We start from the raw sequence: 9,225 nt of genomic DNA on the forward strand, positions 1-9,225 counted from the left end.
GGTTGATGGTGATGCACGAAGGTAAAAGGTACCGTTTGGTTACTGTGATGCAGGCGCGTGATTTTTACAATAACGTTTTAAAAGCAACCCCATTATTACTTTTGGAAGCTGCAAAGAGATCTGGAGAAGGAGAACATCAAGAGGCTGAAGATGGACAGACAGAGGAGAACGGTGCTGGAGGAGATCAAGCTACAACTTCTTTGGATGATCTTAGAGAGCAGAGGGTGACGCGTGCTGCTTTAAAACGATTAAAAAATAAAAAATAAAAGAACAAGATCAGCAGAAGTCTATGGAACTTTCACAACGTACTTATAGCCAAGCAGTGGGAGGAGCACGGCCTAAAAAAGATAGTCCTATCAGAGCAGCGCTTTAAGAGCTTTGGGATGATATGCATGACAACTAAATTTTTAACTTGGAACGTTAATGGACTAAATTCACCACAGAAGAGGCAGAAAGTTTTTCAATATTTAAAACAATTCAAGATAGATGTTATATGTTTGTAAGAAACGTATATTAGGGTTGTGGATCAAAAGTATTTACTGAACTCAAGGTTGGGTACGCAATCTGTTGCTTCTGCAATGAATAAGAAAAATGGAGTGGTTGTTTATGTTAAAAGTGCTTTAACAGCAGACTTAATTGAAGCAGATAAGCATGGAAGATACGTTATGATAGAGCTGCTGCTAGAAGGCAAAAAGACGCTTTTAGTTGGATTATATGCTCCTAATTAACAACAAGCTGACTTTTTTAGTTTACTTTATACAAAGCTTACCCAGTTGGATTATAAATCTGTTATTTTTATGGGGGATTGGAATGGTGTTTTGGATGTACAGATGGACAAGGCTGGAGCTTTTAAGCGCGTCCCAAGTCATGCTAGATTGCCTAAATCCTTTTTTTGAAATGAAGATTTTATATTAATAGTGTTTGTAGTTATTCTATATGAGCTAGAGAGTGATAGATTTTAGAGTTTACGGTTGTTAGCATGTGGTTGTTTATGATTCTTTTTTTGTTTTTTATACCTTGTACTTAGCTCTGGGAAGTCGGGGGGGGAGGGGGGAGGGGTAAGGAGGGAGGGATAGGGGAGGGGTAGGGGGGTTTGTTAAAGATAAAATGTATGATAAAACTTTTTAATAAAAAAAAGAGTGAAGACATTAAAGGCCTTCAAATATACCTTAGTGAGAATGCAACTAATCAAATGACAACCATCACACCAGCTACTAGTCTCTACCTAATCCAGATGGAACTGGAAGAAGGAAAAGACATGCCTGATTTAATGACAACTATATTACATCATCAAAAACTGAACTATTAAAGCAAAACTTCAATGGTTACAAAGGGGACATTTTCTTTGCAAAACTGACATTTGGATGCTCTCCCTGGATTCAAATGGGTTTAGGAAAAAAGGAAGATATATTTGAGAATTTAAAGACGCTAAAAGGAAAGCCTGATTGGCACAAAAGGAAGGCAAGAGTTAGATTTAAAAAAACTGAACTTGTTTCTTTTTTGTGATTCCTAAAGATAAGAGTATAAAAATACCTTTTAATGGATTAAGGGGAATCTCTAAAAAAATATAACTGATTTTACATTTAGGTCTTAGATCTGTAAGGGAAGACAAAAATAAGCTCTTAGAATATAATTCTGAACTATATTATAGAATTTGGAATGATCTATCAAAAGAGTATTTTAACGAAGTATGGTTAAGACGATGTAAGATAGTATTTTAATAATTGTTGAACGGTTAAGACAAAGTATCTTCCTAATAATTGGTGATTTGTTAAGATGAAAATGAGATTTTAATAGTAAAACATAAGAATGTTTTGTAATGAACAATGTAAGTTTTGTAGACAAGAGAATTATTCTTTATTGAAATAGGGAATTGTGGGCCACCCAAAAATTAAGCTTTCTTTTTTATATTATAGGCTATTCTAGAATATTCTATTGCAGCTAGATAAAATTGAAAAACAGGATATTGATATGTATTAGTGAAAATATATTGAAAATTTTGTTAATTGACTAGGTTACAACTAGAAATATATTAATTTGACTATTTTGACTATCTGATAATTAATGGAATCAGAGAGGGAATCCTTGTTGATGCAACCTGAACTACTTACAACTTGTTATTTGTTATTTTGACTACCCAACCACCATATTGCTTCATAAATACATGGATATATAAATATTTAAAAAATCAATAAAACTTGTATATATATAAAAAAGAAGGAATAAAAAGAAGGAATGTGCCCTCATCCCCCTTCAGTGTGTTATCAGGAACTTTGATAAGCTTAAAACCTGCCGGGATATGAAAATTGAAACTCTAAGTACAATGCCCTCTGGCATCAGGATATGCCTACTGTTTGGCCCAAAGGGGGGTCCATAGATTTGGGATTTTTTGAAACTATGGGAGATTACGCTCAAAGAGGTATGGATCATGATCAACAAGCTTATTATGCACTTTTATGGACTTTGCAAAGGAATAAGCAGATTCTTAAAGACTGTGGGTTGCGGCATCTTCCCACAGCACCACCTTTTCTTGCCTTATCTTCTGCTCCGTCACCTTATAAGGGGATTTACCCACTCACAGAGCAGGTAGCTATTGGAAGGGGGGACACTAATAAGGTCCTGGTTCATACCCCCTTCTCCACATCTGACCTTTATGCATGGAAGTTCTTACATTGCAGCCCCACACAAATTTTCTGAATTGGTTCTGTCAATTATTCAAACTCCTAATTGGACAGACCTCCAAGCCATGCTGGATGTCTTTTTAACAACAGAAGAAAGGTGTCTGGTAGGAAATGCTGCAAAAAAAAAAGCTGAAGAAAGAAAGGTCCTTTGTCCTGAAATTGACCCTAGATGGGTCATTGATACTTATGAAAGAAAAGACTATGAACACTTAAAAGGCTTTCAAGACATTTTTGTCACTGCATTGCAGACCGCTATCCCTAAACAGAAAAGTTTGGGCAAAATGTATGATGATCATCAATTGCCATCAGAGCCCCAGTGACTTCCTTGAGCGCCTCTACCAAGCCTTCTGGAAATATAGTGATTTGGATCCAGAAGCTCCAGAAACCTCCCGCTTGGTGAATATGCTCTTTATTGAGCAGAGAGCCCCAGATATTAGGCGCAAATTACAGAAGCTGGAGGGGGCTTCAGCTGACACAACTGGAAAATTGTTGGAAGTAGCTTATAAAACCTATGTATCAAGACCAGAAGTAACAGCCAAGGGGGTTAAAAGGGATGAAAAGCGTATTGTTTTGCTGGCTTAAGTTCTACAGCAAGCACCCCTAGTGGGAGGGGGAAGAAGTGGGACTTGCAGAAGAGGATGGCGAGGAGCAGTAGGGCCCCCTCGGGAGAAAAGTGGAATGATGCCACTGAGATTCCAGGCACCCCCGGAACATCCAATGCAGTATTTTGCCCTAAGACAGGACCAGTGTCGTATATGTAAGAAATTTGGCCACTGGGGCAGGGAATGTCCTTTACGTTCTCTTCCCAGCCGTCCTATAGGGCGTGTTACTCCACAACCATGCTTTCAATACTAGGGGGGTCAGGGGCTGGGGGGGCCTTTGTCTCCCTGCCCTTTCGGATGATTCTCCCTCTGCACCCCTGGTAAAGTTTAAAGTCGGAGAGAAAACAATACCTTTTTTGATTGATACAGGGGCATCACGTTCAATATTAAATAAGCCCCTTGGAAATTCTTCCTCACAAACGTTCTAGTTTATTGGGGCAGTGGCCAATCTATGTCAGCAGCAATACTTGACCCTTTAGAATGTTCTTTAGGGGATACTCACCTTACTCATCAATTTCTTTACCTTCTAGATTGCCCTATGCCCGTTTTAGGGCGTGATTTGCTTGCTAAGTTACAGGCAACTATCTCTTTCAAAGGGGACCAGGTTGAATTATCAGTTCCCCCTGAACAAGCCTGGTATGTCCTGAACCTTCAACTTTCCTCATCTGAGGACATACATGAGTGTCCTGGTTTGTTAGTTTGCTTTGTTGATTCTAATGTATGGTATTCAGGGGTCCCTGGCCGGGCTACTAACGCACTTCCAGTGGACGTAGCCTTGTACCCTGATGCACTGCCAGTCTCCACTCATCAATATCCAATTAGCTTGGAGGCTTTAGCCCCTCATTACTAATTTCCTTGCTTATGGGCTTCTCAGGGAAACTGTTAGTCCTTATAATACACCAATTCAGCCTGTTAAAAAGCTGGAAGGCTTTCTTGGGAATGGCAGGTTTTTATCGTATTTGGATTCCAAATTTTGCTTTAATGGCTAAGCCCTTGTATCAGGCCACTACAGGCTCAGATAAAGAACCCTTTGAATGGACCAAGGATTGTGAGGTGGCATTTGATAACATTAAAACTACTTTAGTCAATGCTCCAGCCTTTGGCATTCCTGATGTCACTAAACCTTCATTCACCTTGTATGTGGTTGAAAGTAAAGTGGTGGCTGCTGGGGTCCTTACTCAAACGCTTGGTACTTGGTCTTGTCCTGTAGCCTATTTTTCCAAACAACTTGATCCTGTTGCTCAAGGATGGCCACCATGCCTTTAGGCTGCTGCAGCCGCCGTTCTCTTTTTGGACACTGCAGAACAATTAACCTTTGGGGCTCCTATTACAGTGGAATCACCCCATTCCACCCAGGATTTGTTAGCATCCAAGGGGGGCATTGGCTTACAGCCTCCTGACTGGAGCAGTATCAGATTGCACTCCTTGACAACCCACAAGTTCATATCAAGCGCAGTAGCAGGTTCAATCCAGCAACGGATGGACTGACTGCTGTGTATTATAAAAATTTAGAGTCTGAGATGATAAAGCCATTAAGGGAATTGTTTCAGACAATTCAAAGGGGAGGAGGGGTGCCTCCGTCCTGGAAAACTGCTTTCATTTCTCTGATCCCGAAGGAAGATCAGGATGTTACTCAGGCAAAAAACTATAGACCAATATCACTTTTGAATACGGACTACAAGATATTTGCTAAGGTCTTAGCTAATAGATTAATGAGGGTACTGCAACAGGTAATTCATGGTGATCAAACTGGGTTTATAAGTGGTAGACAAATGAAAAATAATGTGAGGCATATAGTTGATTTGTTGGAATTTTTGGAAAGAAACAACCAGATCCCTGCAGCGCTGATTTTTTTGGACGCTGAGAAAGCTTTCGATCAATTGGACTGGCAATTTTTGATGAAAGTATTAGATAAAATGAATTTTGGGGATAAATTTTTACAACCAATTAGGGCATTATATCAAAAGCAAACAGCCCGCATAATAGTAAATAATAGTCTGACCGAAGTATGTAATATTGAAAAGGGCACAAGGCAGGGGTGTCCGCTATCACCTTTATTATTTGTTTTAACATTGGAGATATTATTGATTAAAATATGGAATTCGGAAAAAATTAAGGGAATTCAAATAAGAGATCAGGATTATAGATTGAGGGCATTTGCAGACGATCTGGTTGTTACGGTGACCCAGCCAGAAAATTCTGTTGTAGAATTGATGGAGATAATAATGCAATATGGGAAAGTTTCTGGATTTAAGGTTAATATACAAAAAACTAAAATGCTGTCTAAAAACATGACAGTATTACAAAAGGCTGTTTTAGAAGGGTTAACTGGATTTGAAATTGTTAAAAGGGTTAAATATTTGGGGGTATATTTATCACCCTCAAATGCAAAGTTATATAAAAATAATTATGAAAAGCTATGGGGTAAAGTTCAAAAAGAATTGGATAGTTGGAAAAAAACTACAATTGTCCTTATTGGGAAGAATTGCAGCAGTGAAAATGAATGTTTTGCCGAAATTTCTATTTTTATTTCAAATGATACCTATTCTTAAAAAGGACTCAAACTTGGAGGAATGGCAAAAGGGTATTAATACATTTGTTTGGGCAGGGAAAAGGCCACGAGTTAAATTTAAGATTATGCAGGATACGCGTGAAAGAGGTGGTCTTAAAATGCCCAACCTTAAATTATACTATGAAGCTGCTGCATTGTCAGCGATAAGTGATTGGATTAACTTAACACAAGGGAGATTATTAAATCTTGAAGGTCATGACTTGTTATTTAGTTGGCATGCATATTTATTGTATGACAAGAAGGTAGATAATGTGTTTAAGGTGCATATTTTAAGACATGCTTTGTTGCGAGTTTGGAAAAAGTATAGATATAAGTTAAATTATAAGATACCTTTATGGGCAATACCGAAACACGCAATAGAAAATATAAATGTAGGGTTTAAACATGATGTGATTACATATAAGGAAATTTTAATTTTGGAGAGGAATATATGGCGTTTGAAGCCGTATAACTTTTTGCGAGGAGAAAAGATTGTTCAGACTTGGTTTCAGTATGGGCAATTACAGGCCAGGTGGAAAGAAGACCAGAAAACTGGTTTTTCAATCACTGATGAAAATTTGGTAAAGCAAATTAGAAATCAGGGTCAAGCACATATTAAACGGATATATCTTGCATTGATAGAAATTGATTCAGAAACAGAACTTGTTAAAGATTGCATGATAAAGTGGGCTCAGAATATTCAAGAAGTTATTACAATGGACATTTGGGAAAGGATCTGGGTGAGAAATGTAAAATTTACGCAAGCCCAAAATTTAAGAGAGAATTTTTATAAAATGTTTTATAGGTGGCATTTAGATCCCAAAAAGCTAGCAAGTATGTATCCGAACTACCAGCCTAAATGTTGGAGGTGTGGTGGCGAAGACGCAACGTATTTTCACATATGGTGGACCTGTAAAAAGGTTAAAGCATTTTGGATTAAAATCTGGTGGAATATGCAGAAGATATTTAAGAAAAGGATAAAGTTTTGTCCGCAATTGTTTTTATTGGGTATTATTACTGACACTACTGTTGTGGACATTAAGTTGATGTTGAATTTAATTACGGCAGCAAGACTTTTAGTAGGGCAATATTGGAAGAAGGAAGAACTGCCGACTATAGAGGAATGGACTTTAAAAGTTTCCAACCTGGCGGAAATGGCAAAGATCTCGGCATATTTGAAAGACCATTCGCAACAACGATATATCCTGGAGTGGAAAAAATGGATTGATTACATCCAGAATAAATATGGGACTAAAAAGTTTCATTTAGCATTTGAATAAGTACCGATGTGATATTTATATTGCTTGTAGTCATTTTATAAGAGCTAAAGTGCGATAGACTTAATAGTTTATTGTTATTAGCATATGGTAGTTTATGTTTGTTTTTTACTTTTATACCTTGTATTTAGCTCTGGGAAGTCGGGGAGGGGGGAAGGGGAGGGGGGGAGGGCTGGGTTGGGTTGGGAAGGGGGGGTGGGGGTGGGGAGGGGTTTTGTTAAAGATAAAATGTATTGAAAAACTTTTCAAGTTCATATCAAGCGCAGTAGCAGGTTCAATCCAGCAACTTTTCTTCCCCAACTGGAACAGGATAGTGATCATGACTGTGTGCAGACTATTACAGAAGTATTTTCTGGATCTAACTGACCAGCCTCTAAGCTATCACCCATGACATCGAGAAGCTGGCACTAGTTTTGAAAATACTTTCGGCTTGCACTTTTTCTTTTGTTTGCAACTGAAATTTCAGTTAGGGTTAAGGACCTGCTGAAAACTTACCCTGTTCATGCGGCCTTTTTGTTTTCACTCTCCCCCGTGCCCATCCCACTTTTTTAAAATCAATATTGTTTTAGATTGTCGTTAAGTGTTTTTATGATTTTATGGTGGTTTTTATTGTTTTAACATAAGGGGCAGTATATCAATATATTTATTGACACAGGTTCATGGATGTCACAAAGGCTTTGATCTCGAGCTTTTCACATGGCATGGAGGTTGAAATCCCCTCCCATCTTCAGCAGTTGTCTATTATTTTCTTCTGTATATGGAGGTTAACATATCTAAGGATGTTTGTGTATGACCGTGTGTGTCAGGCACCTGTTTTTTTTGCTTTCTGGTGATGGTGCATCTCTGTATGTTTGGGAGTTGCCAAATGAGGAATGGAGGACAGGGTACGCCATGCACAAGGAGGTTAAAACGTGGGGAAAGTATTGTTAGGAGCTGACAAGCAACAAAAGACAAGATATTTTTAAAAATGAACTTATTTATTTATCACATTTAGAAATCTCCTCACAAAGTAAGCACTTGGATAAAAACTATTCTCAAAGCATTGAGGGTATTAAGTGCATTCAATATTCTGTTCACGATATCAATTAAACTGGTGCAGGGATACCAAGGCAGCCCAGTGGTGTGCAAATTGTAGCCTTATGGCTGCATTTGCCATCGAAATCCTTTTTTTTTTTTTGGAAAATCCTGGAAGTGCCTTTGCCAATTTCACTGGCAAGATTGCTGAAAAATTGCTCACATAATTTTCTGACATTATGAGGCAGAATACATGCAAAATCAGTAATTAAATCTTAAAATAAATGTAAACCCTGTTCAGAAATGGAAAGAAAAATACTCTAATGAAGCACACCAAATCTAGATTCTGAAAATCTGGAAAATACTGGCCCAGTCTATGTGTAGAATCCCCACCGACTTTATATAATTTCCTCATGCATTGTGACCATTGGACTCTGCCTGAAATGTTAATTACAGCAAGCCTCATCCTGCGTGTCCAAGGCGGTTCCAGGATGTTGCCTGCACCCAAATTGGCTGAGACACAGTGTACCTTCCAGAAATTCATATATGCTGAATCATTAGCTCATTAAGTTTCAACCTACAACCAAATGAAATGGCATGAAGTCACATTCTCTTGAAATGTGCACATTTCATATCTCCTGATGTTGTTTTTCTAAATTTGGTCACTGCTTTGCTTCTGGTATGAAGCAGCAACTTTAACCAGTCTTTCAAAAACCTGAAGGAAAGATGCCTTCTCACATATTCCCTTACACATAGATCACTTTCAAAAATACATGAACTGCTTGAAAAGGAAAGGTGATTTTTTTTTTTGCAATACAACACAACAACGTTAAACAAATCAAAGAGGATTACTGCCCAGTCCTTTTCTTAAGAAGCAAGAAATAAATCTGGAAAAACAGGTTCTATTGTTTTTCAACAGATAATCAGGAATGCTTGAATCTGTAAACTATTTATCAATACTGAAATTCTTGTTATCAAAAGTGGAAGCAGTTAAGAATGCCTTTAAAATGGATGATATTGGTGTTAATTATATTTTATTCCCTTTTCCTTGCCTCATGCTTTAGTTCCTTTGGTTTATTATTCATTACTTCTTTTCTCAT

The sequence above is a fragment of the Vipera berus genome (assembly GCF_964194415.1).
Source record: "Vipera berus genome assembly, chromosome: 1".
Classification (NCBI taxonomy): domain Eukaryota; kingdom Metazoa; phylum Chordata; class Lepidosauria; order Squamata; family Viperidae; genus Vipera; species Vipera berus.